At 43.7% G+C, this 27,623-nt stretch overlaps 2 long non-coding RNA genes across 2 annotated transcripts in view; both read right to left on the bottom strand.

Annotated features, from left to right (window-relative positions):
* Window positions 1–806: 806 nt before the first annotated feature.
* LOC112985040 (uncharacterized) lies at window positions 807–4,559 on the bottom strand. Its single transcript, XR_003259652.2, has 4 exons — window positions 3,738–4,559; window positions 3,328–3,427; window positions 3,032–3,152; window positions 807–2,932 (listed from the first exon to the last, which is right to left on the bottom strand). It is a non-coding gene; the product is annotated as an uncharacterized LOC112985040 (long non-coding RNA).
* A 1,908-nt stretch (window positions 4,560–6,467) lies between these two features.
* The window catches only part of LOC112985042 (uncharacterized), a 35,891-nt gene continuing 14,735 nt past the window's right edge, over window positions 6,468–27,623 (bottom strand). Inside the window, exons 3-7 of the long non-coding RNA XR_003259653.2 lie at window positions 17,424–17,520; window positions 12,132–12,290; window positions 11,280–11,467; window positions 8,643–8,831; window positions 6,468–7,604 (exon numbers count right to left, since the gene is read on the bottom strand). This is a non-coding gene — a long non-coding RNA (uncharacterized LOC112985042). The remainder of the gene's footprint in view (window positions 7,605–8,642; window positions 8,832–11,279; window positions 11,468–12,131; window positions 12,291–17,423; window positions 17,521–27,623) is intronic.

Here is a 27,623-nt window from a genome sequence, read left to right as displayed (position 1 = left end):
TTTTAAATGACCAGTTATCAGCAGCTACCTCCTACAATTTTTCACGCCTTATCCCCACACCTTTCATTCAGCTGATCAATAAAAATGTGCTATTGAGCCTTCTCACGCTATAGACAACAGTTTTGGCCGAGAGCACTGTTTCCTAGATATCCCACTTAAAAACAGCAAAGCGCTTTCTGAGGGCTGGGGGTGACTGAATCATTTTTTCCCATGCTAAGTAGAACTGTCCTCAGGAACTACCTTTGCCAGGTTCAGCTCACTCTATAGTTTTTCTCCTACACATCAAAACAGGACTCAGAGCAGGTATGGTACAAATCAGTTTTAAAGGGCCAGTCTTCCAGGAAGGCTTGGGCCACCTTGTGTCTGGCTTCTATATGAGCTAGGAGATTTGTGCAAAAGGGTGAGAACACCCATTAAAATCATGTAAGTGACCAACTTGCCAAGTTATTTGTCTTTAAAAGGAGGCATTTAACATGTCCTGCTATATACTGATGAATTTTCGGAGCTGAGAATAAACACGGTCCTAAAAAATAAAATCCATATCCAGATAATGCAGCCGGTAACTAACGGTTACAATATGTGACACTTCAAATATACCGAGTGGATGACATTTAGTTGGTTTGCCTTTCCTATTTTTTGTTAAGCAGATCAGCAAAAGAAGAAAAGCGATTCATCTACTAACAAGTTTAATGCAACCTTGAAATAAATTACATTCAAAAGCTAGAAGCCTGACTCAGTTTAATAGTTAAATCATTTACTCCTAGGGAAAAAAAAAAAATCCTGCCCTGAAGTCATTATCAGCATGATCCTCTATTTGAAGTCTTGCAAAATGTTCAAGGAACGGCCCTTGTGATTTGGCCAAAAGGAAACAACGCACTCAGCAGCCTTATGCAGGCCAAAGAAAATGGAGACTCCCAGTATGAGAATATTAAATTATTATGGCTTTTGCAACAGGGGGCACAATTGTTAGTGGCCCCCTTCCTCTGATGGCCAAGCTACGTTCTTCCCTGCCGTGAGCATTCATTGTCATACCTAATATTTGCATGCTTTGATAATAATAAGATTGTCAAGATAATAGCAGGGAAGTTTCAGTAGAAACTCAATTTTCAAAAGCCAGCTGTGCACAGCCCCAGTTGCTTTTTCTAAGAAGATGCCTTCAAAAAGCAAAATTAAGCCTTGCTCATGAGAAAAAATAAATTATTCCTCTCCCCAAAAGAAGATGAGAAAAGGAAAGAAAGTTTATTGGACAAGAGAAGGATGAAAACCATTTCCTGAAGAAGATATTTTTACATGAGTTTAAACTTCTTTTTGTCCCTAAAGCATTTTGGTCAGTGCAAGCAAATACTACCGCAAACAGAAGAACAGGTCTTAAATCAGAGAATAATCACCTTTGTGAGCTTTATTGATTGCACTGATCTAGCTGAAAGAGTTTGGAGACTTTTCTCTCTCTTCCACCTTTCTGCATGACATAACCATTCAACAGCTCAAATGAGGTGGGACATAATGTGATTTTTGGAAAGAATGGTAGTATTGTTAAGGTCCACAAAATCTGTATTTCTTAGGGTTTTGGCAAACTTGCTCCTTTGTTCATACAAAATAATGGCTTAAAAAAAAGAAAAGAAAAAGAAAAAAGCCCACTCCCTCTCCCCTTTTGCCCTTTATCCCCATTTCAGACTATGTCATCCTGAGTTATCAAGGCTGAAAGACATCTGAACGTTCCTAAAAAAGCCCTGCAAAGGCAGACATCATGGGCCAAGCCCTCGGTGGACAATACGCCATACCTCTCCCCTGTACATTGGGAGGGCTACACAGCAACCTACAGCAGCTGAAGAACTGTGCTGTGGCTAGCGTTAGGTAGTCTTCCATAGGTACCTTCAATGTTTCTTGCTCACTTTGCCCTTGTTTTATACTTTAGACAGTTCTCTTTTCAAAGTCATCAGAAATAAAGCACTCTCCCAATGCCATACACTCCATTTAGAGTCAGTTGAGACACAGATGCTAGAAATTTGCTTCTGGGATTGGTAACTATTCTTCTGTGAATGAATTACACTGAGATGCACTGGTACATAATAACTTCAGCCCTGAAGTTATTTTGGTTTTACCTGAGAGAGAGGGGCAGAGAGAATCAGAAAACAGCCTTCTGCTAGGACACTGAGCAATCAAAACATCCAAGCCAAGCCCTCTCTTGTTGACTGATTGTGCCACCATTTCTGCAGATCAAACAGGTCTGTAGAGTTCTTTAGTATAATTTTTCATAGAGTGCACAGTCCAACACACAGGTGAGTAAATCCCACTGCATTTTAGGCCATTTGCACTCAAATAAAGACAGAGTGTTCAGTAGAAGACCTGTACTCTGACCCTTTGCAGGAAAGAGGAAAAGACCAAATTCAACTCTCAGGCATGCCAGTAGAGATTCATCCACTGAGCCCCTTTGGATTTTTGACCATTTAACAGAAAGCGGACTTTACACCGCAAATATCCATAGTCTGTCCCATTCTTTGCACATGTGTTTCAGCCTTCAAGCTACTGATGGGGTGACTTATCAGGCATGTTTCGGACATGTTTCTGGCCTTTCTAGGCTGCCAGGTAGTCAGAAGCAGCTCGAATACGTGCACACAAACCTAGCTATTTTTCACATGATAACAAGGATGTCTCTTTTCACTGGTTTGCGCTCTGTAGAGTTATTTATAGAGCAAGAGTGAAATGAGCATAAATTACCGACAGGTCAGATGCCTTTACTGACTCAGGCTTGCAATGCACTGCTGTCTGGGCAGGAATGATCACTGAAGATGCAGCACAGAATGAGAACAGAAGTGTACAGGGCTGCCTACGCAGAGCTGGAGCCTCAGGCGAGACCCACTGAAAAGACTTCTTTCAAGGTAACAGTTTCCCACAGTGGCCAGCCAGTTGATGAGGGAGTGGATCACTATCTCTGTGAAAGCAACCAACAAAAATGAGCAGAGACATTAGCTAACTTGATACTCATAAGATAAATGAATACCGAAATAAGAATGGAAAAGGAAAGTCACACCTTCACTTCTGCCAGTATTGCCTTCTTCAGAGAGGTTTGAAGAGCAGATGACAGCACTAATTATTCATCATTTCCTCCCACTGCCTGATCTGGACACAATGGCACCCTAGCATCACCTCCCCTGTTAAAAATACAACAGAATGACAAAGAAAATGTTTTGCAAATGCTTTCAAATAAACCCCGTAATTCTACAAGGGTACAGACAGACATATCTTCATGCAAACCTTTGCTCTACAGGGCAGCCTCACTATTCCGAAAAGCACTAATCCCAGGCAATTGGTTAGCTGAACGTTTACCTGACTGCCTTTGTCACTTCTGTGCCTCTACCAGCCCAAGAATTTTGGTGCGTAGTATGTATGGTTGCTTCTTTGTTTCATCTTGTGCTAGATTAGCCATCTGCAGCAAAAGAATTCAGAAGCACATATTTGCAGTAGCAACCACCCCACTGCAGCAATACTATCTTTCACTAAGGCAAGTTGAGATGCAGTTCCAAAGTGTTTGAATTATGGAGGTTCCAGAGAAAGGGTATGTATTGCATATGTTTGTAAACCCCCCCCCCAAAAAAAAAACATATACATGCTGTGAAAGAAAATAAATGCTCCAGAGTAGTAAGAGGTACTTGCAATGGACAATTAAGACTCCAATGGCACACATAGATTAAATGAAGATCTTGTGGCCTGAAACTATTGCTGTTTCTGTTTTGTACCTTCTCCAGGTGTCTGGTTTCAATGGAGTCCCATCGGTGTCAAGACAGTAGAAAAGCAGGTCCCTTTAATTCACCACATTTAAGTACATATTTTAAAACAATCTCTTCGAAATTGCATTTATGTATTACATAAACAAGGCTCATTGACTTGCTGTTTTCTGTGCAGGTTCGAAAGCACTCAACACATATCCATGGTATCAGCTCTTGAAAGAAAGAATTGAAGCATCTTCAATGTCAGCTAGGATCCCTGGCTTCCCTTAAGAGGCAAAGACAAAAGCTGCATAAAAAACCAGTATTGGAGGCTGGATTCTCAGCTGTAGTCGAGAGAGCAAAAACAGCTTGAACTCCCTGACAACTTTATTTCTTTCCCTCTCTTGCTGGGCCTGGGCTCCCCTACTTTAGCTTTGGATTCCTGACGTGTCACTCATTTGTCCTCTAGGAACTAAAAAGTCAACATCACTGTGTCTTTCAGAAGGAAATTTGTTAGTAGAGAATGAAGAAGAAATTAAAGCAGTACAAAGCAAGGAACAAAATCCAATTTGTAGTCAAAAATACGAGCAGTCCCTTTTATTATTATATACATATATAAAAAGTATGTGATATATTTGTATAAATCATATACAAAAGGAGAGTTTTGCTGTGACTCTGTCCTCTTGGACAAGCAAGAGAGCATGCATTTTGCTGGGAGCTGCTCAGTCTGAAAGGCCTGTGCTACAACTCTTTCTCTCGACACAAGTTTATCCTAAAGCTAGCTGATCTGTTCCTCTGAGAGGGGCAGCATGGGACAGAGAAGGAGAAGGGGGGGGGGGGGGGGCGAAAGCTTTTCTTTACACTTGTGCTGTTCTGAATGTGGACCATCTGTGCCCCCAGCTGGAGTGCTGGAGATGGTCTGGCACTTGAACCACACCATATTTACAGATCTAAACACAAATGGCTACTGCCTGATTGTTTCATGATTCATTAGTCAGACAAGCTCTCCTCTCCCGCCAGCACAGCTGTTACAGAGTAAACCTTTGTCACTTAATAGGCCTGATTATTACTTTCCATCAAAGGTATTGATCTGTGTCATCTCTACTTAAGGGAAAAGGGGAGAAGCGAAAAGGGGACCAAAATGTGTCAGGAAAACAAGAAAGAGGGGGAAAAAATTTAAAAAGCAATGACATTTGTATGGTGACTAGAGGCACCGGTCAATACGTTTAATCTCTCCTAGATGTACTGTATTCATGTATTCATTTACCACAGTGACTAGGTTACTCATGGAGATGAAACGTCTCACATGATGTGGCATTCCTTGCACTGCACCAGACTGCTGCAGTCACACAATATGGCCATGCATATAATTGGTGGGCAAAATACACAATGTGAATTAACAAATAGTATTTAAAAAAATAGAAATCAATTAAGTCACTTAGGCAGCAGAAGGTAAAAATACAGGTTCATCTCTGAACGGCGTAAGATTACATAAAGAGATCGGTAGTGAGATTTTAGAGGATCATCCCAGGGTTAAATTCTTTCCCACTGAAGTCGGTGGTGCTACCCCAGTTTACACCAGCTGAGAGACTGGCCCTTTTTGTTCAGCAAATGAGCTCCGGACAGGATGCGGTCTGTTACATAATTGCAATGCAGCATATATTTACCACAGCTTGAGAGCTTCTAGTTGCTCCAGAAGCCGCCTGACAAGCTGCCATGGAAGCAATTGCAGCATTACTGCAAACTCGCTGACTCCATTCACAGGACGAGATTTGCAATGTCCAGATTGAGACTTTCATTGCCTCTCTGACTCCCACATTGTTATTAGTACTGTTATTCCCCCCACCCATTAGGCTTTACTTGAGGCAGTAGCTGGTATGCACTGTTCTGGTGATGACCTATTCCATTTAGAGCCACGGACGTGGCTCTGGTGGCGGTAGGGAGCGAGCTGTCGAGGAAAGATGGCTTCACTCTTTCTATTATACTCACATTTAAGGCATCATCTCTTCAAGTCCCGGAGCCAAATCCCAAAGCTCTTGTCCAGTCCCCTCTCAGACTAAACAGCAGCTAGAGGCAGTGAGAGTTGCGGGAGAGAAAGGTGGCCACAGCAAAGACTGCCTGGCTTGGGCCCATAGCAGCACAACAGTGTCACTACTCATGCTATTGGAATCACAGACGAATAAAAGCCCTAAATGTGCGTTCAGAAGCTGAACAAGAACAATAAAATTAGTGTGCCATTTGTTACTGTTGTGTTCAGTTCCCTGCCCTGATCCAAAAGAGTTCCAGAAGCAAGCCAAACTACTGCTAATCCCTTATCCTAGAGCATGTTCTTTCTGGATGAAATCCCTCCCCGTGTTCAGAGTCTTAACACCTTCACAACAAGGCAAGAAATCACCTTTGCAGCCCTTTCTGCAACAGAAAAGCTCAGAACCCCAGCTCATTCCCACACACGGTGGCACACCCCCATTTACATCTGCATGCCTATCTGTCACGTACCTCTTGGATTCCAAGTAGAGAGCAAGGTCTAACACCAAGGAAGCAACTGCAGTATGGGACATATTTTCCATATGAGAACAGAACACATAAGAAATGCATAGGCTGCTGGTACATAAAGGGGACTCCTCCATCTTTTGGGTTTCCTCATGCAGCCTGTTTGTCACGAAGTCTTGCAAGGACTGCCTCCTTAGCCCCGCCTTCCAGCAAAACCCCTTCCCCACCCCACCAACGCCCCTCAGAGCAATCTGTAAATACAAGGGGCTTATCCTCAAACCAGGATTTGCGGTTTCAAAGCAAAGAGGTCAGTAAAATGTTGCACAGGGAATATCCTTCATTTAAGGCAAAGCACTGCTGAAAGAAAGAACGTGAAAGAACTGGAACCTAAATCAATGGGGGGGAAGACCTCTTCGAAGTACCTCATCTTCACCTGAGGTACGTATGCCTCCAGCGCCATACCTGCCATGTCCAGCCGAGCTTCGTAGAGCGCAATGACAGATACTGTTCCAGTGTATTAGTAGTGGACTAGGAAGCAATCAGTGCTGTCATGAGAGACATACAGGCACGTTAGCAGCTATGACATGGAATATTCCACTGCAATCCAGCTTCCATTCAAAGCTCTGAAACAGAGCAAAATATATATGCTTTTCTGACTGTCCCTGAGGAAACCTGGCTCCTCTGCCATAGTACTTTCCTTCAGCCCACTAAGATCTCATTGCTGCCCACTCCCTCCCACATCCCGATACATATGCACTTTTGCTGGATGGAAAATAAGAACACTGCAGCACATGACACCCAAGCAAGAGTTGTGGCACGCACAATCCACGGGAAAGTGTTGCTTGGCAATACTGTGTGTGCTCAGCTTCCCGCCAAGGGACCGGAGTTGTCTGTGTGCCAGCAAATCAGCCATTCAGATAACAGGCAAAGCAGCAGAAGCAGCGGCCACAGAAGACGGAGAAGCAGAAGGGAGCCGTCAAACCCAAGAGACATGCTTGCTCTCTTCTCCTCATGCGCTACAACAAATAGCGAGGGGGGGTGTGAGGAACTGGAAAGATGCTGAAAATTTTAGCTTAACCCATTTGTCTTCGGAAGGCATCAAAGAAAAAACTGCTTAGTCAGGGGTACGAGAGGGACAAAAATGACATACTGGGATGATATATTCAAGTTTAGGTTATAAGCAAAACCCTTGCCATTTGTGAGTTGGCTCAAAAGGGAAAAGGGTGACATTTTATCACTGAAGCATTTAGAAGTAGACTGAAGAAAACAGTCAGGAACAGACTGTTAGGAACAATCCACAGCAGCAGGTCTTTGCCGTTGTCAATGCCTAATCTTCTTTGCTAGGAGATGATGTTTGATTCTGGTAGTTGGTAACTACAGCAAGAAGCCAGCAAGCAGGCAGCAAGACTAAAAAAAAGAAGAAAAAACTCCAGTAGCTACAAATGAAACCTTAGCTCTCCAAAACCATCCTTTCTGCATACTTGCTGAGAAGTAAGGTCTTATTATTGATTAATAGAAATGGGTTATCATTTGATAATTACTGGAAATGCTGCTAATCTGCTTCTTTACTCATTTGAAGAAGGTGCTACTGAGATACACCAGACATTATCATTGTTATTCTGACTGGTGCAAATCAGGAGTAATTGCACATAAGCCCAGCATCACACCTGCTATAAGTTTAGCCCACTAAGACCCTTGATAGATACTATTAATGGTTGCAGTAGTAGCAACTCTTCAGCTTCACAGCAGAATTTGGATAGAAAACTTTTTCCTGTACTATGTAACAGAACATGCCACAACACAAAACAAGCAAAACAGCCATCTGAGCAGGATTCTCCTGCCCATTACTTGAGAATGTGTCTGCAACCACCCTACATGTGTCGCTATGGTGATAACTTCTAACCTCCCATCTTCTCACAGCTAGGGATGATATTTCTCTAGTGGCTCTGGACAGCAAAACCCAGAATCCAAACAATGCTTTGCCCAATTTAATTTTGGAGGGGGAAGGAGAGAAGGCGTGTAAAAAAACTCAACAGGTTAATGGGACAAAAGAGTAGGCCTCACCTTATGTGACCCGCTCAGCCGTCTAAGCTGCCATCAGTATAACAGCTACGAGCCATCATCTGCAGCTCTGAAGTGACTTAGGACACATCCCAGCAGAGTTCTCTAGAGGGCTGGTCTAATAACTAGAAGATGGTGATAATAGGCAGGGGCAGAGCCAGACTGCCTTTCATACAGGCAGGCAAGGCGGTTGCCTGGGCAGCAAAAACATTTCATGATTCTGGGCTGCACGAGTGGCCGCAGCCTGAAGAAAGGAGACAACCACTCTGAACTTGCGTCAGGCCCCAAACACCCTCAAGCCAGATCTGAAAGGACTGACTGCAGCAAAACTCCTCACAGCGAGAGATACGAGGGGAAAGCAGAAGCACAGAGTTCTCATTTCACCTTTGCATGTTGGCTGAAGCAAAGGATGGCGAGGCTGCAGCAACATGCACCGTAGTTCTTCCCCAAGTCTTCCATATATATATAGCAGCTGGTATAAATCGCAGCAGACCTGTGTCAGGTTCCTTCTGTGAGACTCGTCAAGTACTGTGCTTTGCAACTGAACTGTGTCATCAGCCTAAGATATCTTCCCTAGGAGAGGAGGGGGAAAAGGAAAAAAGAAAAAAAGGGAAAGCTTCAGGTCAAACGATTGATTACAGTTTTGAATTACAGAGGGCTATTGATTTTTCATTAAACACCATGTACTGCTGTAAAGCGGAAAAAAAGTAATTCATTGATCAGAGCTGTGGGCCATGTTCACTTATTGGCTTCCTGCCACATCCCATTATTCCCAGTTCTAAATGTATATTGAAGTCAGTTCATTCTAATCATTGCCTCCTGTCACCAGAAATGTCTCTCAGTAACTATTAGTTTAATCACCCCTTTCTTACAATGGTAATGAGTGATAATATCCAGCATTATGGCAGGTTCATGAATATTATTCATTGTATTACAGCATTGCATTTCACAATGCTACAGTTAAGGGTCTGTCGGCATTTCCATTACAAAGCCCCCAGGCCTGGGACTTTATAAATCACTCCTAAAAATTTGCTGCTGGCAGAAATGAAGAACGAAGAGTGTCTCAGTTCTGGAGAGAATATTGTTGGAACTGTTCTGTGCAAAATCTTTCTGGCCGCAGCTTAGCTGCATTAAATGAGTGCTGGAAATGGGAGAAAAAAGGGGGAGAAAGAAGAGGAATTTTGCCAGCTCAAGCTGCTTTTTCCAATTGATTAAAATGCCATCATTTCAAAAACAGGATGGTCTTGCTGTTGCATTGGACTGCGATTCAGGAGCTACGCATTTTCGTCCTAGATCTCACACATGCAGATAGCATTACCAAACTATCTTGCTGACAGCGATGCTTTAAATCTAATAATATCTTATCTGAAACCTTTTGACTTCTACAGTATGCTCTTCTGTATACTAGCTGTTGAGTTCTATGTTTGATAACCCACGTTTCAAGAAAGTTGCTTTCTGTAGGGCCAAATGATGAAGCCTTCATATTTTAGGTAGCACCTGCTTAGGCAAAAACTATCCCGGGGTCCACGGCATGTACAGTTTTAATAGAAAGTTTACATTGATTCCAGAATCCAGCCTGGAGGTTTGGAGGGAACCTGCACAAATTTGGGGCTCACATGTACAATGAAACCTTTCAGACTCCAGTGATTACAAGTCATAGTGATGCCGCTGGAACTATATGCTCTAAAACTGAAAGCAGACTCTGACCTATCTTTTCCAAAACGACGCGTCGATTGAGATTTGCCAATGTGAATAGCTGCTCTTACAGTATCCTCAAGCAAACGAAGGGAATGCAGATAAGGCGGGATCCAGACTGTGCCATGAGGATACCAGATAGAAAAGAAACAAACAGAAATCACAGAAATCCATTCCCAGCTGCTTACAGCAGCAAGCACATTTTATAATTTATAATCTTGTAAAGCCTGAACTGAAATACATAATGGTGATCATGAAGACTACTTTTATAAGAATGCCTAGGAGATAATCTTTTTTAAGTGCCACGTTCTGCACTAATACATTTTGTGACTTTCATAATTGTTGACTTTGTCATGGTTTTCCAGATGCCAGAAATATCACGAAGTCACAATCTCTCTGATACTCAAGAGTATCTCAGCACCCGTTTTCACTGGTTACATGTGTCTTTCCCTGATTCTTTTGCTCCTACAGCTCTGATTCTTCGATTCTATGGTGTAGTTTAACTTGGTGTAGGCTTTTTGAAATCACTTCTCAGGAAAGCAAGAGTAAACTTAACGTATTCTGCACGGAGACCAAAATAGGTACAGAACAAATAACACATACATACACACGTGCACAGGGTAATAAATATAAGACAGATTTATTTACTCCTATATGAAAGCATTTAGTAAAGAACAGACCCATTATAGGAGAAAACATGGAAACAAAACAGATGAGTACTAAGCTGAAAACTTGACCCTCAAACTAATTAGTTAGAATTAACATGAGCTAGACCCTCTTCCAGCATTCACTCACTGATGGCTTTGTCTATAATGGCTTATCTGCCACTGTGTGGGTCGGCTCCAAGCCAGTGAGTCCAGGCTTACACACATACAGCACTGCAAGAATATACGCACAACTTATCTCAACTCCCTGCACAGGGGTCTGCTGTAACACGTAGGCCAGGTTTTGCCTTCACTGCTAAAACTTTCATCTCTAGCTGTTTGCTTCCACCATTTAGTCCAACGGAGGTGCAAGCATTACCCTTTCCAGCACCATTTGCCTACGAAGAACGAAACAGTCATGCCAAGGGGCATTCACCATCACGTTGCCCCAAGTAGGGGCTCTCAAGGACAGACTCAAAAGGGGCAGCGTGGGCAGAGAGAAAAGGACCAGGGACTCCCACCGCACACACTCCAGGAGGAGGGACTGCCATGAATGAATAAGTTTGCACAAAACACCTGAGGGAGTTCTTCTCTTTTTCAGCAGGGGTCTTTGGGCCCTCCAACCCTGCTGGAAAGCAAGTTTCAGCTACAGGCAGAAAAACAGAGTACTTCATTTACTTACCGACATTTTCTTGCATGAAGTGTTTTTTGCAATGTGTTCCAATACATTGCCTCTCCCTGAAGCCAAGGCCTCCTGCTGAAGCTCTTCACAGTTTGTTGCGAAGGAGAAGATGCAGCCTGCTATTTCCTGCTTTCAAGTCTAGAGCCTGTACTTGAGAGGTCAAGTGGGGCTCAGAGAGACCATCTGCACTGAAAAGAAACAGTGAATTCCAGCCACAAAGTTGCTTTTGTACACTGGTGCCTTGTGGCTGCAAAGATATAAAAAAGGCTCCTTCACCCAATGCAGTAGAGGAGATGGTGGATTCAGGCCACAGTAAATAAATTCGGGTGAGGAAATGGGCTAGTGGGAGGATTAGAGTGCAGATAAGTTAGCTGAAGGCTGCAGGGCTGGCAGTAATCAGGCTAAGGGCACCAAGTGCAGCCCAGACAGAGCTTTCAGTGCTTAGAGGATGCTGCCAGGATAAATAATGCTTCTCCATACCAGTCATACGCACAGAGAAGCAGTTTATCCGTGTCAGGTAGTTATATGACCTCTATTACCAAGCAAGCACTTTGCAATCTCTACTATGTTTATCCTCACAATACTCCAGTGAGAGAGGAAAACACAGCTCTCCCAGATAGGAAATCCATTGGAGGACTTGGAGCAGGCTTGCCTGGGTACATTTGGAGTATGGTGGGGAAAACTGTGGCAGTGAAGCCAAAGAGAATAAGAACTAGGTTGTCAAAGCTACTTCAGCCTCTGTATCCCGCAGAAAATCACTTGGAAGTTACAGTGTACATACCTCTGAGGATTTTGACCTAAGTGACTAATCCAAGTTCACACAAGAAGTCTGCAGCAGAGCAAGGGACTTACTTCCAGTGTCCTCAGGGAAACCTTCCTTTCATTCCCGTTAGAGAAGTACACCCCAGTATAGACAGAAGTGCCTGCTTGCTTGGGCAGAGTTTTCTCCTTTATCCTCCAGGAACAGAGCTGTTCTCCTGGCATCTTTCATTTGCCTGGCATTCGCTTAACCTTACAAAAAGTTAGAGAGAGATCAAAGCTGTTATTTTGGCTGCCTGTGCATTCCTTGTCTCCCAGAAAACGCCATGCCTACATCAGCCAGGTCATTTAAAATGGATTGGTTGATGCTATTAAATCTACACCCTAGGAATGAAGCCCTTACTGGCAAGACTTTTTTTTTTCCTCTAACGTCTGTGACTTGTGCCAAATAAACAGCGCTGATTTCACATCATTTGCGAAGGACAGAAATCCTCTGCAGAGTTGCAACAAACAATCCTTCTCCCCTGCCAATATGTAGCGCACACATCTTGGGGTAATAAAGCCTTCATTTCATGCTTCAGCACACCTGATGTAAGGCTCAGATTCAACAACGTATTTAAGCTTACGCCCAGCTTCACTACAAATGCCCCTATGCTTTTGCTCATGTTTTTAACTTTTATCCTATTTTCCCATAGGAAAAAGAAAACAAAAAACCATTCAGATTTTGCACCTTCCACTTCTCCAGTAACTTTTGGGCACACTAGTCCACTGTAACCAAATCTGACTGGGGTTCTTTTAGACGGTTATGTTACTGCAAGTGTTGAAAGTAGGTGGTGGGTTGCAGAGGGAAAATACTGGGAACACTTCAACTGAGAGAAAAGGTTGCAGAGTGGGCACACTAGCTTGTTAAACATCAGGGAATACACTCAGGAAGGCTGTCTTTGAAATGCCCCAGGACGGGAAAAAATGCCATCAGAAATTGTACTTTCTTAGACACCCACACCATGTAACCACTAGACACAAATCCACGGGAAGCCAAAGACTATTTCTTTGCACTTAAACAAACAAACAAACAAACAAATGGTCCAAAGCCTATTCCTTGTGTTTAAAGCAAATCTCCCCATACAAAAGCTATTGTTATTGGGCCACTTTCCGGCACTGTAATTTCTCAGACTACATTCTGCAGGCATGTTTGACTTTGTACCCTTTACTTCACCAGCAATTTATGCCAAATCTTCAGAGCTGACCCCTTCTCCCACTCTCTCATCCTAGCTATTTTTTGCAGCGTGTCTTGTGACCAAGCCAAGCGATTGCTCTATCAAGCAGCGTCCAAGAGGACGCAGAGCGCCGTGAAATATGTGCGTGCTTGTTAAAAGCATAGCTTAAATAGTTACAGCGCCATAAATATAAAGTCAACAGCTGCTGTACCTTACAGTTCAAGGTAAGAAAGAATAGCTGATGTAAATTGTACTGGTGTGCTATCAACATAAAACAACAGGGCACGATATATTACTGCAAGCCCCAAACACTTCACATCTGTCTTGACACCATCGTAAGTTTGACATCCATCAGTTCAAAAGATAAAATACAGTTTGCAAAGGGAATTGTTTTGGCCCTGCATCAAAGAGCTCATATCTACAATGGGGCAGGAAAACGGTACTCTCTGTTCAGGCAGCATTAAGGAATTCCGGCAATGAAGCGCAAAGCAAATATGCTGATCTATTCTACAGGAAAATACCTGTCAAGATAAGTCTCAGTCCGGCAGGGTGTTTATGGCAGCATATAACCTCAAGCACCCATTTGAAGAGAGCTGCTTGCAATCTTAAAAGTTATGCACGTACTTATGCTGTTTCCATTATACCAGGGCATGCTAAAACAGGATCCACCAGACACCACCTCACCACAGCATTTCCAATAGACTAAATGCTATTCCTTGCCTGAGCTAGCTTAGGGACCATTCTTCATTTCACCCTATTTCACCATACCTATTACCTCCTCCACTGAATTAAAAACATCACTTCCCCACTCACTAATCAGAACGCGCCCCACAGCTTTGTTAATTACCACTCTGTTTTCCCAACACCAGTAATAGGATAACGAGGCCTTTCTGAAATGTCATGTCCTCTCCTTGACACCCTGATGGGAAAGCTGCTTACTTTGCTTGTTCTGAATAAGAGAAGGCTTGATTCGATTATGCATCGTTTTAAAGCCAACAAATATCTGCACCCATCAGAGAGGGTGCAGTAGTGGAGGCCCAGGTAAAAATCTGAGGCTGGAAATGGGTGACACGTGCCATAGACAATACCTGTCCTACTAGCCTGAGCCTCCTCTGATCTTAGCATTTATATCTTCCTTGGAAAGGAAGATAAAAAAGAAGTCACTCCTTCTATACATCCTGATTTTGTTACGGGGCACTGGCTTGAGAGAAACACTGGGTTTTCAGCTACTTCTCATTTTTAAACCCCCAAACTTTCCACTGTCCTGCTGTGACAAAATCCTTCTGCCCATGTTTCATTCACAGTCCCAGTGCGATTCTGTGGAAGTCACTGTCTGTGTTTAGGTTGTTCCTGGAAAATCAGGGCAGAAGACGGATGCACATTCAGCTCCCCTTCCAACATATATTTGGACAGGGCACCAGGGCACAAGCCTGTGTTTGGGAGCTGGGAAAGACTCCGAGTCCCTGGGTTTGGATGAGCCCAACAAGACCGCATGCCTTCTTCAAGTAATTGCTCCACGACTTTGCTGGATGTGAAAGTAAACTGATGCAAATGATTCAGGCTACATGCTAGCAGGGCACATTATTACAGGCCCAACTTCAAGTGCATAAGCCGTCGCACTAAACCCTGGCACGCATCAAAGCAGCTGGCTGAATCAGGACCTGAGCTCACAAGAGCCGGAGAACAAGCTGCAGTTATGGTCTTCACTGTATTCATTCTGCAATGGTACCATCCATTCTGGACACCATTAGGGAGATTTTTGGTTTTCACGGATTTTTGGTTTTCCAGTTGTCGTACTCAAACCTTCAGACGCAGACTTAGCCCTAGGGAATGAACAGAGCAGAAGCAGAGCACGGCCATGCACAGCAAGCATTTGTGGCTGTTAGTGAACACTGAATACTGCCAACCATTACAAAGCACTGGAAAATCACGAGCAAGGGTTTAGCCAGTTTAGAAAATCCTGCAGGGAATACTACCCATAGAAACTAATACATATTCAAGCAACAGCAAGCTGCCTGGGAAGCTGTGCATTTTGCCTTTGACATTACATAAAACTTAACACTTAAATTGCCTTTGGTCCAGCGTAAGTGTATTATTTAACATATATATACCCCCAAAAGATTGTTCCTGAGTATCAACACAGATCTTATCCTCTATTCTTCAGTTTTAGCACAGGAGGTCAACATTATGCTCACAGACCTCATTATGGAGGTCTGAATTCAGAGTGACTCTTTTTGTCTGTCTGGAAATAGTTCAGATTTCTCCCTAAGTAACTGGGAGCAGAATTTGTCCATTTAGAGACATCTCCCAGCCTGGAGGGCGCTGGCAGTCACTTGTGGTTTCTTAGCAGTATTCTGAGCATCTCCATATAGCCTTCCTGCATGGTACGTGCCTTGTCCTAGATCTCTTCACTCATTCGCTCTTGCTCTTGGTGTAGACTTGGTTTGTCTCTCTTTTCACACTCCTTTTCTCCTCTCCTAAGAGGACTGTATTTCTCTCCATTGTGTGGTCTTGCTGCATATGTTTTGTAAAATAGTGATTCCCAGACAGGGGGAGAGGGTGAGGGCCACATGTGATGTATTAGCATTACTATGCCAAGAACAAAACATCCTCGAATGAGGGTGGTCGACAGTACAAGTGGTTATCAGAAAGTCGGTGCAAAACTCAAGAGGCTGAGCACTTTCAATTACAATTCAAATCTGCCATTTAGTTCATGTTTATTTAGGCATTAAAAGCAATTTTCCAAGCACATGTCTGTCACATTTAGACACAATGGGCTAGCCTCTAATTAGGAAGTATATGACCTCACGGGCTTTAATTGGGAGAAGTCTGCATCCAATCCGCTTACCAGATGATAGAAGGCAACTGGCATCAGAAGGGAAGTCCGGTGTCAGCTGGTAGAATGCACACAATACCTGCTGTAATGGCCACCAATTCATCATCGCCCACTCTAGCATCAGGACTTTGTCAATGGTTTGTTCAGCAATTTGCTTGTGTACCAACACAAGAGATCAGGAGACAGATACCGCATCACAGCAAATGACATTTATCACAGATTGAGAAAAAAAAACCACAAAAACACAAAAACTGCAAATTCTGCTTTGGCAAGGGAGCAGAGCAGGCACAGGTCCAAAGTCAGGGTTCGCCGAAGTGGCTATAACTCTACTAACTTTACACCTGCTTATGTTAGGCCAGAATTTAGCCCATACTACCCACCAGGGCACGCTGCATGTAACATAGAAGAAAAAAAAATTTTCAACCGAAACAGCCCAGCAGAAGGCAATTACAAAGAAGATTCCATTTGTTGCATGAAAACGCAGCAAAGAACTCAAAATTCAGCTATATGAATCCTGTTGTGTAGGAAGTACAATTCTGGCCCAGTTAAGAGTCACCAGAGTCCTCTCTCTACCTCCACTGCATCTCTACTGATTTCCACAATGCTGTACACATGCTCCTGACTGCTGGATTTGCCACGTAACTACAAACCATCCCGAACACTGACACTCAGAGACAAATAGAGTTGTTTGCAATATTTTCAAATACCTGCTCCTCCTCCAAAGGGATCTATGCTCAGGCCCAAGGAGTCTTGCCAACTGATTTTTTCAAAGCAAGGAGGAGAGAGGGGAAAAGCTACTGCGTATAAAGCCCTTGCACCACTTGGAGACGTTTGCCTGTTAAATGCCATGGCAAATGGGACTGTGTCTCCAGTGAGTCCTAAGTGAGATACATAAACAGTCTTGCAGTAGACAGGCCTGCTACATGCAAAGTCTCCCTCTGCTAGCAAAGAGGGCTGACCATTCAAAAGCTTGAAAGAAAAACGTATACTAGAACCAAAGCTATATCCTGAAGGTAATCCTGTCCTGTCCTACTGTTCCCTTTGATTTTTTTATTATTATTATTACTGCTTTTTAACTGTGGTAGCAGCAGGACCCGCAGCCCTGCTCCATTAAGACCAGGACAAGTTCAAAACACACGAGCAAAGAACTCAGCATACAAGCATTAGACAGAACAGAGGCTCACATTCACTGCATTAACAACAATCTCAGTAGGCTAAAGTCACATCCTCTATGAAATATGTTCTGGGGCTGACTTGTCAGCTCCATTTATTGATGGGAGGATACAAGGATTTCCCCACTTCTAAGAACAGGTACCAGGTCAGTCAACTTACCTTATGTCCTTCGGCTATACTGCTTCACCTGGAGGAAGCAAGTGGGTCCACTCCCTCCCCTGTGAGCAGTCCCTCTCTTCAGCCCACAATATTGCACCTATAGGAAAGAAGCAGAAAAAGTGGAAATTCAGAATGTCTATCCTTTGGGAATTTCCAATATTTAAACATTTATATAGATAGATTTTACCTTGATTTGTGATAAAAAGCTAAGATCTCAGAACTTCTTGCAGAATGAAATACTATGAACTCATTGGTTCCAGTTTTACCAAAAGACAGTATGTTATAATCCACGGACTAAGCTAAGAGAGCAAACACATTCCAATCATTCTCCACAGAAGTTTCCATGAGCCTGATATAGACCTGGGAAACATTTCAATTTAGTTAAACTGGCATTTCATTTTAGCCACGTGCCCACACCTGAACCAGCTTCACTGAAACGATTCTAGGACACGCATATGCTTGTGAAATGAGCACGCTCCTTCAATTGTTAAGACTAAAATTTTATGCCAGCACTATCAAGACTGTGCATATATGTAAACAGCCTTAAAAATACACTATACATACGCTGGTATATGCGAGCTGGAACATTCCACCTCAGAGCGATCTGGGAGAAACAAAAAAAGTAAGACTAGGACATAGAGCCAGCTAAGACAAAACTCACTCCTACACTCCTCTGCATGAAATGTGTTATATAAATATCTGACATTCATACATTGGGTTTTTCAGCCTCAGATGATGAACATTTAAACTTGTGACAAACTGTGAGATATAAACGACACGATAAAAATGCAGAGGTGTTCTCAGTCAAGCTGGTGAGCATCCTCCAAGGGGCTGGCACATGTATAAGCTGTACACCTGCCCAAAGGTTTTCCTTGTAAAACCAGCCAAAGGTCAAGTAGGTCCTCTTCCCTTTTACACAGCTTTTCAGTATGCCTCACTGATTCCAACTCTAAATCAGAGATCAGAAAGAGAATGTGAGGACTGTCCCATGGGCTGTGCTACCACCTCCACCGTCACCCCGCAGGTGGGGAACCAATCTGCCACCCTTCTGCAAAGCACAAGGAAATCTTCATCTTTGGGTGCCAAGAGAAGCCGACATGCAACTCCGAGAGCCAAGGAGAGGGGGGAGCTTGGGGAGGGGTACGTGCAAAAGCAGAAGACAATATTGGCTCCTACTGTATACCAGTGTTACCCAGGACTGATGAATATGAAGCTGGTCCCAGGGGGACTCCACAGCCCCATAAATTGGCCAGCCTTGCTGTAGCTCCTGAGTGCTGAAGACATAATCCAACAGCCATTCAAAACCGGGATGGTTGGAAACAGGAGATGCATCTGTGCAAAAGCTGTTCCTTTCCCTTCTGTTTTTTTTGGCCTCAGATCCTCTGTCTTGGCCAGAACTTCTTTTTGAGTAAATTGGCATAGTTTCGCTGACCATACCTGCACAGTGTTTAATTCAGAGGAACACTTCTGAGAAGCTGGTCAGACATTATCAGGCCAGGTGAAATATTAAATGCCTAATATAATTATTCTGTAACTTGAGCCTCTTGTTCTTCATACTTTGGATAACCCTTCAGCACAACAGCAAGGCCCAGCATTTAACAGCGATTCTCTAGGTCAGAATCTTTACAAAGGTAACTGTTCTTCTGCTCAATTCTGCATAAAAAATGCTAACATGCATATGAACACGTGTGTATGAAGCACTGCTTCTTAAAAAATAACCCCCATAACCGATACGCATCTGCTGCTGATTACTCAGTGACCCACTAGAACCTGCTTGTGGTAAACTCAAACACAACGATGGAGTAGGCTCACAGGATAAACGTGCTTTCGTTACATGAAGTACAAATTGGTGAGCTGACAGAAAGGAACGTCTGTCCTCTAACTGAGTCATTCTGTAAAAGAAACAACTGCATCCCCAGCAGACTTCCACCCTTTTTGTCTCTGTCAAACACGCTGACTGCTTGGTCTTCTGTGGCTGACATATTTTACAGGGGGCAACGGAGAACATGAGCAAAACAAGACAAATATTCAGGCACGAGGAAACGCATCAGCTAGGCAGAAATAAAGGACAAAGCAACTGGGCTTTGGACCAGAACTTTCTGGCTGATTTCTGCTCTCTTCCAGCTCTTACCCTGAGAAACTGGCCTCCCAAGAACTAGCCAAAACAAGCAATGGTTGTACCAAACGCCTCTTGCTTCCTTCCCTTGGCAGTTCCCTCCTTCATGTCGATCTTGGAATTACTTACTTCTCCTCGCAGTTTCCATTGATTTTCGTCTGCTCTCGGCCTGCTTTGGTTCTCTTTTGGCGTCCCAGCTCACTGCATTCATCCCACGCTCCTGTCCCAGCCCTCCATAAGGTCCTTCCCAAAAACCATACCAAGAAGAGGCAAGCTGGCTGCTACAGTGCCCCTGATCTGTATTCAGAGCACACCCGGGGAGCAGGCCCCATCCTCCAGCCACAGCTTTAGGGATGTATCACTGGGCCAGTGATGAAGAGATGAGCTTCCTGCTCGCCGTTTCCAGGAAACATAAAATATGATTCCCAATGTGTGCTCCCAATAAAAAGGAGCTTGGCGGGAGGAATTAATGGCCATCTAACATATCATGGATTAGACTGATGGGATAAATAAGTAACCAAGAGAAAGCACACAGAGGAAAAGTACAGCAGGAGGCTTATTACATTATTTCTGTAAGAGAAGGGGAGGGGGCAATGGGCCTTGAGGGCCTCCAGAGCAATTAAGCCCCTCTTACTGTTTTCGGACAAGCAGGTCTGGCCACGGCTGTGACTTGTGTGGAAGCCTGAGGACGCGGCGAGCTCCCCTCCAGAAGCTGCTTGCTGCTGCTGCTGCTCTGATTCCAGGGCATTACATGTGAAAGCTGTCAGCGCAAAAGCCAGTTATTTGAAAGCAAAGGGTGATGCTGGCGGAGGGGGGTGGGGATGACGGCGGATGGGCCGTGCAGGGCGCGAATGTGTGCCCACAGGCTGGGGGGGGGGGGGCCCAGAGCGTAGGGAGGGGGGCGTGAGTTGCAGGAGACACACTGCCTGGCATTGCACATGGCTAAAGAGTGGAAGAGTACATCATTTCTTTAAACTCATCTTGCATTCAGCCAGCTGCATATAAATTTCCCTCTATCTCATCAAGCTCTCACTGTTTGGCCTCCTCTGACTGATATTGGCTCATCATACTTAATCTAGGGTGAAATTTCCTCGTCTGAGCTAAATTACTCGCAGCCATCAAGGGAAACGATATTTATTTTTCGTGGGGCTAATGACCTGTCCCCCGGACCCACCCACTGATGGTTATTTACTAGGGCCCAGATGCTTGGGCTCAAAATGAGTGCTAATGTCAGCGGGGGCCATTTCTCATTCAGGTCTCTGATTGAATTGGAGCGATCCCATTGACATTGACTCTGTGACTTTTAAGGCCATTACCCTCAGCAAGAGATGAACCTCTCATCATTGCTCCAACACTGACAGCTGATTAGCGACAAATTACAAGCAGGAAGAACCTAAGACTTTGTTTGCGGGGGTAGGAGGAGGGATTAGGAGGAGGCAGAGGGAAAGCGCAGAGTCCGGGAAGGTGGAGGGAGTAGCAAAGGAGAAGGGAAGAGTGGGAGGGGAGAGCAACCCTGAGAAACTGATGCAGCCTGTTGGCTTTGGTATTGCTCTACAGGCTTTCACTGAAGGCAGAAAAGGGCCCAGAGGCAAAGACTGGAAGAAGCCAGTGAAGATGCTTAATGGTTTCAGGGGGTTCGAATCAGAGGTTTGGGAGGAAGAACCTCCACTTTGAGTCAGCGAGTGAGGAAGGGACAGAAGGGCTAAACTGCAGCTGGGTTACGGTGCCATCCAAGGGGCTCCCAGGCAGCTCTGTGGCTGTGCGACGACTCCCTTGGGTCTCTGTACGGGTTCCACAAAGAAAGCAAAATCTCCATGAAAGCAAAACATTGCTGCAGTTGACTGAGAGCTCCAGGGGTCAAGTACTGCTCTGCCACCAACTCTCACCGCGTGCCCTTCGTCAGGCCCCTCACCTCTCCGCCACTGCCTCCCTAATGGACCAGGCGATCAGCAGTGACGCACCGATCCAGGCAGCATGACCCTACTGCTATCAGCCCCTTATGTCTCACAAACAAAATACTTCCTAAACCGAGAAGAAAGTCTCCTGGCAACCCTGCTACATGTTTCAGTGGTGGCCCTTGCATTTTCAGTGTTCTTAGTTCATGGGCAATAAACTACACAGGAACGTAACCAAACATATTGTCAGCATGACATAGTTTACCAAGCACAGTGGGAGCCCAGGCTCTCCTTTTACCACTAGTACCCCTAGTATCCTCAGTTACCTAAGGATAAAGTTTTGAAAGACTAGGGGTTGCACTCACAGTTCTGTTTCTAATCACAGAAATGCAGCCACCTCTGCAGTGAAATACCAGAGCCGATTAGTAACACGCACCAGATTTTCGTATCATCGCTTGCAAGAGAATGAAGAGTGGACATGATTTTAAAACTGCCAACTGCCAGAGAAAATTCCATATATTAAAAATGCTACCCGCTGAGGATACGGTTCTTCTTACCTGGATGATTTGAGAGATGGACTATGCTCTCCCAAGCAAAAGGGAGTATTTTTAGTGACACAATTATTACAAGTGGACCCATCCTGAAAGGCATTACAAGGAGGCTCGCTGCTCTGCAGTCCTGCAGAAGCAGGCTTGGAGACTCTTTACAGCTCACAAAACATCAGACTCATTTAAAAGAAAAAGTGGCATGAAATACAAATAGGGAAATTGCTTGCAAGGCTGAACTGCGGAGAGTGCCATGGTCACAACTGCCCTCTCTGAATTAGGAACTGGCTTTGGACACTCGGGAAAACAAATGCAGTATGCCAAAGTACAGTCACAGCATGTCACATACAGAGCTGGGCTGTGATGTCTGTTACTCTAGAGCCGAAAATCCCAGTGGCGTTTCAACAGCAGTAATCGGTATCTGAATCTGGACCCCAGTCTGAAGAAAAGTTGCTCGGAAGGAACCTGAGCCTGTGGGCAAACCTCCCCTTGATGCTCCTTCACAGCTGCACTTAGCAAATTTCAGCCTATCGTTTCTGAGGAAAAACAGCAAAATCAATTCTATTCCTCTCCCCCCTCCAGTCCTTCCATCCTCATTTCCACACTTTTTTTTTTTTTTTAAACTGAGCTCAGGAGTTCACTAGGAAAGATGACATGTACTCAGACACCCTAAAAACCTCTCAGGGACTTGGCAAAAAAATAGCGTACTGGACTAGCTGTACAATTTGCTGTGTTTTATGGCAGGCTTAGAAAAACAGTGTTCTCATTTACGCTGATGTAAGTCAGTTAATCCACTGAGGTAGATTTAGCTGCCGACTGTGGCGAGGACGGGGCTGCGGTCAGATTTGGCTCTTGCTGACCAACTGATACACATGCTGATACAGCGACTGAGTAACAGCCTCAGACAGTGCTCTCTACCTGTTAAAGCCCTGGCCCACCTTCCGTCTTGTTAGTTTAACACCCAACGACTTCCACAGAAGTGAATACAGATCGTCTTTTTTACACAAGCACAAACCATTATAAGCGTATCAGCACGAAAGCTGTGTTAAACTATGAACGCCCATCCTCTTGCCAGCACCGGTCTGATCCTTACAGGAAATCTCCTGGAGTATTGTCCAGGTTTTAAAAGGTGCAGGAGCAACCCCTCTTCCTAACGATTAACACGACTCCACGGCCTCCTTGTTCTCCGTGAGGTTCTCCTCGTATTGGGAATTCATACTCCAAGGGGTAAGTCTCCTTCTCCTATTCAGTTTCTCTCTTCCCCTTCTGATTTTCATCCCATTGCTCCTAGCTATGCCCACAAGTATGCAGGGAACTGTCACGCTCCTTCAGCATTCGTCAAAACTGTTCTGAGAGAAAGCATTGCCAAAAACACCATTTCTCAGCACTGCAGAACCACGTGAGGCTCTTCCCCTTCCCCAAGGCAGGACCACATGTACCTGGAACAATCCTGACAGAAATCAAAACCTTCTGTGGAAAACAGACTGGGCTTGATGAGCTTTCTTTAAAGTGAGGTCAAACAAGGTTAACTGACATCTAATAAGGTCAGAACATTCAGCCATTCTGGTGTAGACGAACACTTACATCTTCCAATTCAAATCAATCTTTTCTCAAGAATAGAACAGAAATGGACTATCTTTCCCCTAAGAATTTAATTCCCCAACAAATGCAGGGTTGTGGGGGTTTTGTTCTCTTTTACAATGGGAAAGAAATCTAAGTAATTGAAACAGATCTAGTTGTCACTTGGCCAAACACAACGCAATCCATTCAATTAGTGTAGCATCACTGCAACACTTGGTACTCAAACTATGCTTCAGAGCATACAAATATGTCAAAAGATCTTGCGTGACCCCCTTAAAGAAAAAAGAAAAGAAAAGGAAAAGAAGAGATTTCTTGTAGCATGGTCTGCAAAAACAGAATGAAGCTTGCTCATTTTAGGACATTTCAGCTAAGCTAACAGGTAAAGCTGGCTCTGATTTCCGGCTGCTGAGCAGCAGCAGGAAAGAAGACCTGATCGAGCGTCTGACTGCCTGCGTGAGCTGCACAGTTGCTGGGGTGGGCTTGTACGACTGTGCATCCAAACAGGCTAATGTTCCCCTTACCAGCCTGATTGGTCAATTTGGATGACATATTTTGGGCATCTCTGCTTACTCAGTGACTGCAACTTGTACACCATCCACAAATCCCCATCTGCATCTACAGATGGTCCACATTTTTTTTTCTTCCTTTCTTCATTGTGTGTAACAGCTCTTTGGGGTTGCAGAGAAGAGAGACAGAGATGTAGTTTTACTGTATCCTGCTACCGAAGCCGGGTGGACATGAAATTCAATTGAAGGGAAACCCAAATTCTGAATTTGCAATACTGTTTATTCTACGCTGGCAAAAAAATATTTCTCCAGTTCAGGCTCACGCGTGAAGCATAACATAAAAGCAGCATTTAAACACTAACATACATTCATTGTGGGACAACAGGAGGAAAAAAAATCCTGTTAAGTTTTTAACCACATGACCTTCATTTTTACTTCAGTGTTTAATACACTTGCTTCCACACTTCGTAAAATGTTCTCATTTTCTCTACATTGTGAGGACTGATAAGGTTTAGCCAAATCTGAGTATACCTTACAAGGCCTGAATAATCTGGTGGAATGGGACAGAGAAACCAAGTTCCAGTTTTATCTGTGCTGCAAAATATCTACCTGTCTTTTCACATTCCCCCATGCCTAATCTCTGTTTTCTTATTCGAGGATGCCTGCACATAGTGAGATGCATACAATGCAAAAAGCCTGCTTCACCACTGATCTGGTTTTATTTTGCTTCAGCTCTACTGAAACCGAACCAAAACTGGGGGAAACAGGCTAAACAGGAAAGCTTAAAGAAAGATTTTCTGTATACACACATTCACCCACTTACATACTTGCAAACTCCTCCTCCTGAAACAAGGATTCAAATTATCTCTATGTTAATATTTTATGCTGGGTAGTTACAGTTGTCAACCAAACTATTCTCAAGACCCAGGGCTTCTGTCTAGGCATTTATTTATTATTTTTCATTATTATTATTATTAATTTTAAATAAAACAAATAAGGATTCAGAGTCTATCAATGGCTCCCGTTCTGCAAAGAACTAGACATGCATTTACATGTAAACAGAGACAAAGCAAAGTAAAGTCTTGAACGTGGAGCAAAGCTCCTGTATGAGCCTGAAATGCTTTGCCTTTGTAGTCACACGTGTGAACAGAGATTCTGCAGATGAGGGCCTCTGAACTTACTAAGATTCTTCTGCAATGCCAGGACTGAAGTACCCAAACGCTTCAGTGCCAGGGAAGGAGCACTAGGGATGCCGTAGGCGACTCTTTTCTTGACAAATTCTACTCCCTGTGTTTCAGCTGAGAGGCACCAAGCCCGGTGGGGAGTTTCATTTCAGGAGAAAAAGATCCACGGCAGTCTTGACCCATCTAGCCATAGGGGTCTACAACAGCTTTCGTAAGACCTGTTGAGCTAGGCAGACTACCCAATCACTTTCCAGTTTAGTAGATAAGGCTATGCCACATATTTTGTTCTCCTGGCAGTTCCCTTTAGACAAAGTATTTTCTAGGACCAGTCGTGCCTTGCTACACGCTTGCTCCTCCTTCACTCTGGAGGAGGCTGAATTTGCAGTGATCTCTACACATACTTCTCACGGCAGGGCACCACTTCTCTACTCTGCTACGAGGTTCAAGCGGCTATCGCATATTACACTCCTTTATAATAAATGTATTTCTTTTCCTTCACCATTTCTTAGTCCACAGGAACAGAAGAGTTCCGCTCTTGTAGAGGCCCATCTTGAGCATCCTTAGTGAGATTTAATTTACAGTGATCCAACTCAGTAAACACATCTCCCATACCTTTTCAGCTGGACCCAAAACTATTATTCCATAATAAAAATGCAGACCATTTTGTACCCTTCTACTTTGAGTCAGGCGCACTGTAATCCATGGAGTTTTGTAATCTTCCACTTGATTTATTTCAGACTTAATGAGCCAGTAATAATTTATATTTCCAGCAGACTGCCTGAAACATGAAGCAGAAACTCACACATGTAAAGAACTCAAGGAGGAAACCTGCCAGCCCCAAAGTTCTGTGGGCATAAAATAAACCAACACTAAGACATGAAAGATTCAAGTGAAGTCTGCCAGATACTGCAGACTGAAAGCCATGGATAAATGTTGATTTTACTCGAAGTTTTAATTGCTGTGCTAAGCTGGACTGTTGAAAAAGTCATGTTGCACCTCACTACAGCATAAATTACAGCCAAGATTTTTAATGGCAGAGGGGAAATCCCCACTTCATTAAAGTCACTGGCCAAACTCCCATGGAAATCAACCAGGGAAGAGCTGCCTGGTGAGCGTCTGAGGTTAAGCTCCTACCTTTTATGTGGGTACCTAGGTAAGTGGCTTGATTTTCAGAGGTTCTGAGTTACCAGCAGCTCTCAATGACATCTGAAAATTAAGCCACTTAGATTTGGATATATGGGGCACTATTCTACGGCTTCAAGTGCCCACTGAAGTACGTGCCAACTCTTTCACAGCTCAAAGATAGAAGCTGCTTTTTCTCCACTCCAGAAAAGCAGCAAGATTTGATTGCAAGAGATAGCAACGAGAGTTTCACATGCTAAATGTGTGTTTATGTCTAGTATGTGCTTTCCTGCTCCCTCCGGGCATGTACCATTGACAGTATCATGTCATTATACTATTGAAATCTCAGTTGGTTTGCCAAAAATGGCGAGGATAAAGTAGCTTTTTACCTATAAAGTAGCTTTGCTTTAATGGGAAAATACATGGGGGTTTAATCTTGTTTAATTTTAAAATCAGATCAAAAAACTTGCATCTTCTTGTACAGCTTCTTTTTTAATTCAACAATAAGTTAAAAATCAACTCATTTCTGTATTCTTTGTCAGTCCCACCAAGCCCCAGAAAAGGGGGTGTATTTACAGCATCTGTGTTAGGCAACCATGTTCACTGCCAGTGTACACAAACTAAATTCTGTGCTTCGGCATGGCTATTGCAGTGAGGATCTGGCCTGCTCTGTTCTGTGTCAGCTCCGTCTCAAGAGGAAATTCAGCAAATAAATCTAGTCTGTCTTTTTAACAGTGAAACTGAATTTAAGGATGACACTTAAAATATTACTTTAAATGCTACATTCACAGTCCTGGTCTGCACACTGTAAACAAAAGCTGATTAGCCAAAGACATTTTTCCCTATAATTAGATTCACTCCTCGGTTTAAAGAAAACCCTCTTACGGGGAGAGAAAAAAAAAAAGGAATGTGGTATATTTTCTATGCTCTACACGAAGCTCTATGAATAATGTGGTTGTACTAATTGGTACCCATTAGGACACAGAATCAGAATCCCACTGCCCCAAACAGGCTGCCTTTTCTTGATAATTATAATGCTAGGAAGCATCCCCCCAACAATTTCGGGGCTAATCACAGAGAATCCTGTATACAGTGTAACACTGCATTATTCAAAAAGGTAATGAAATTCCAGGAAACATCAGATGCAGCAGGTACATGAAGATAATTTTGTTTTTATAACCAATTTCAGGCAGATAAATACTAGAATCCTTTCCAATTTTCCCCCCATGAAACTAAAGTGTCACTGAGATT

This window comes from Dromaius novaehollandiae, chromosome 4, assembly GCF_036370855.1.
Source record: "Dromaius novaehollandiae isolate bDroNov1 chromosome 4, bDroNov1.hap1, whole genome shotgun sequence".
Taxonomy (NCBI): Eukaryota; Metazoa; Chordata; class Aves; order Casuariiformes; family Dromaiidae; genus Dromaius; species Dromaius novaehollandiae.
This window is presented reverse-complemented; position numbering and strand designations above follow the sequence as displayed.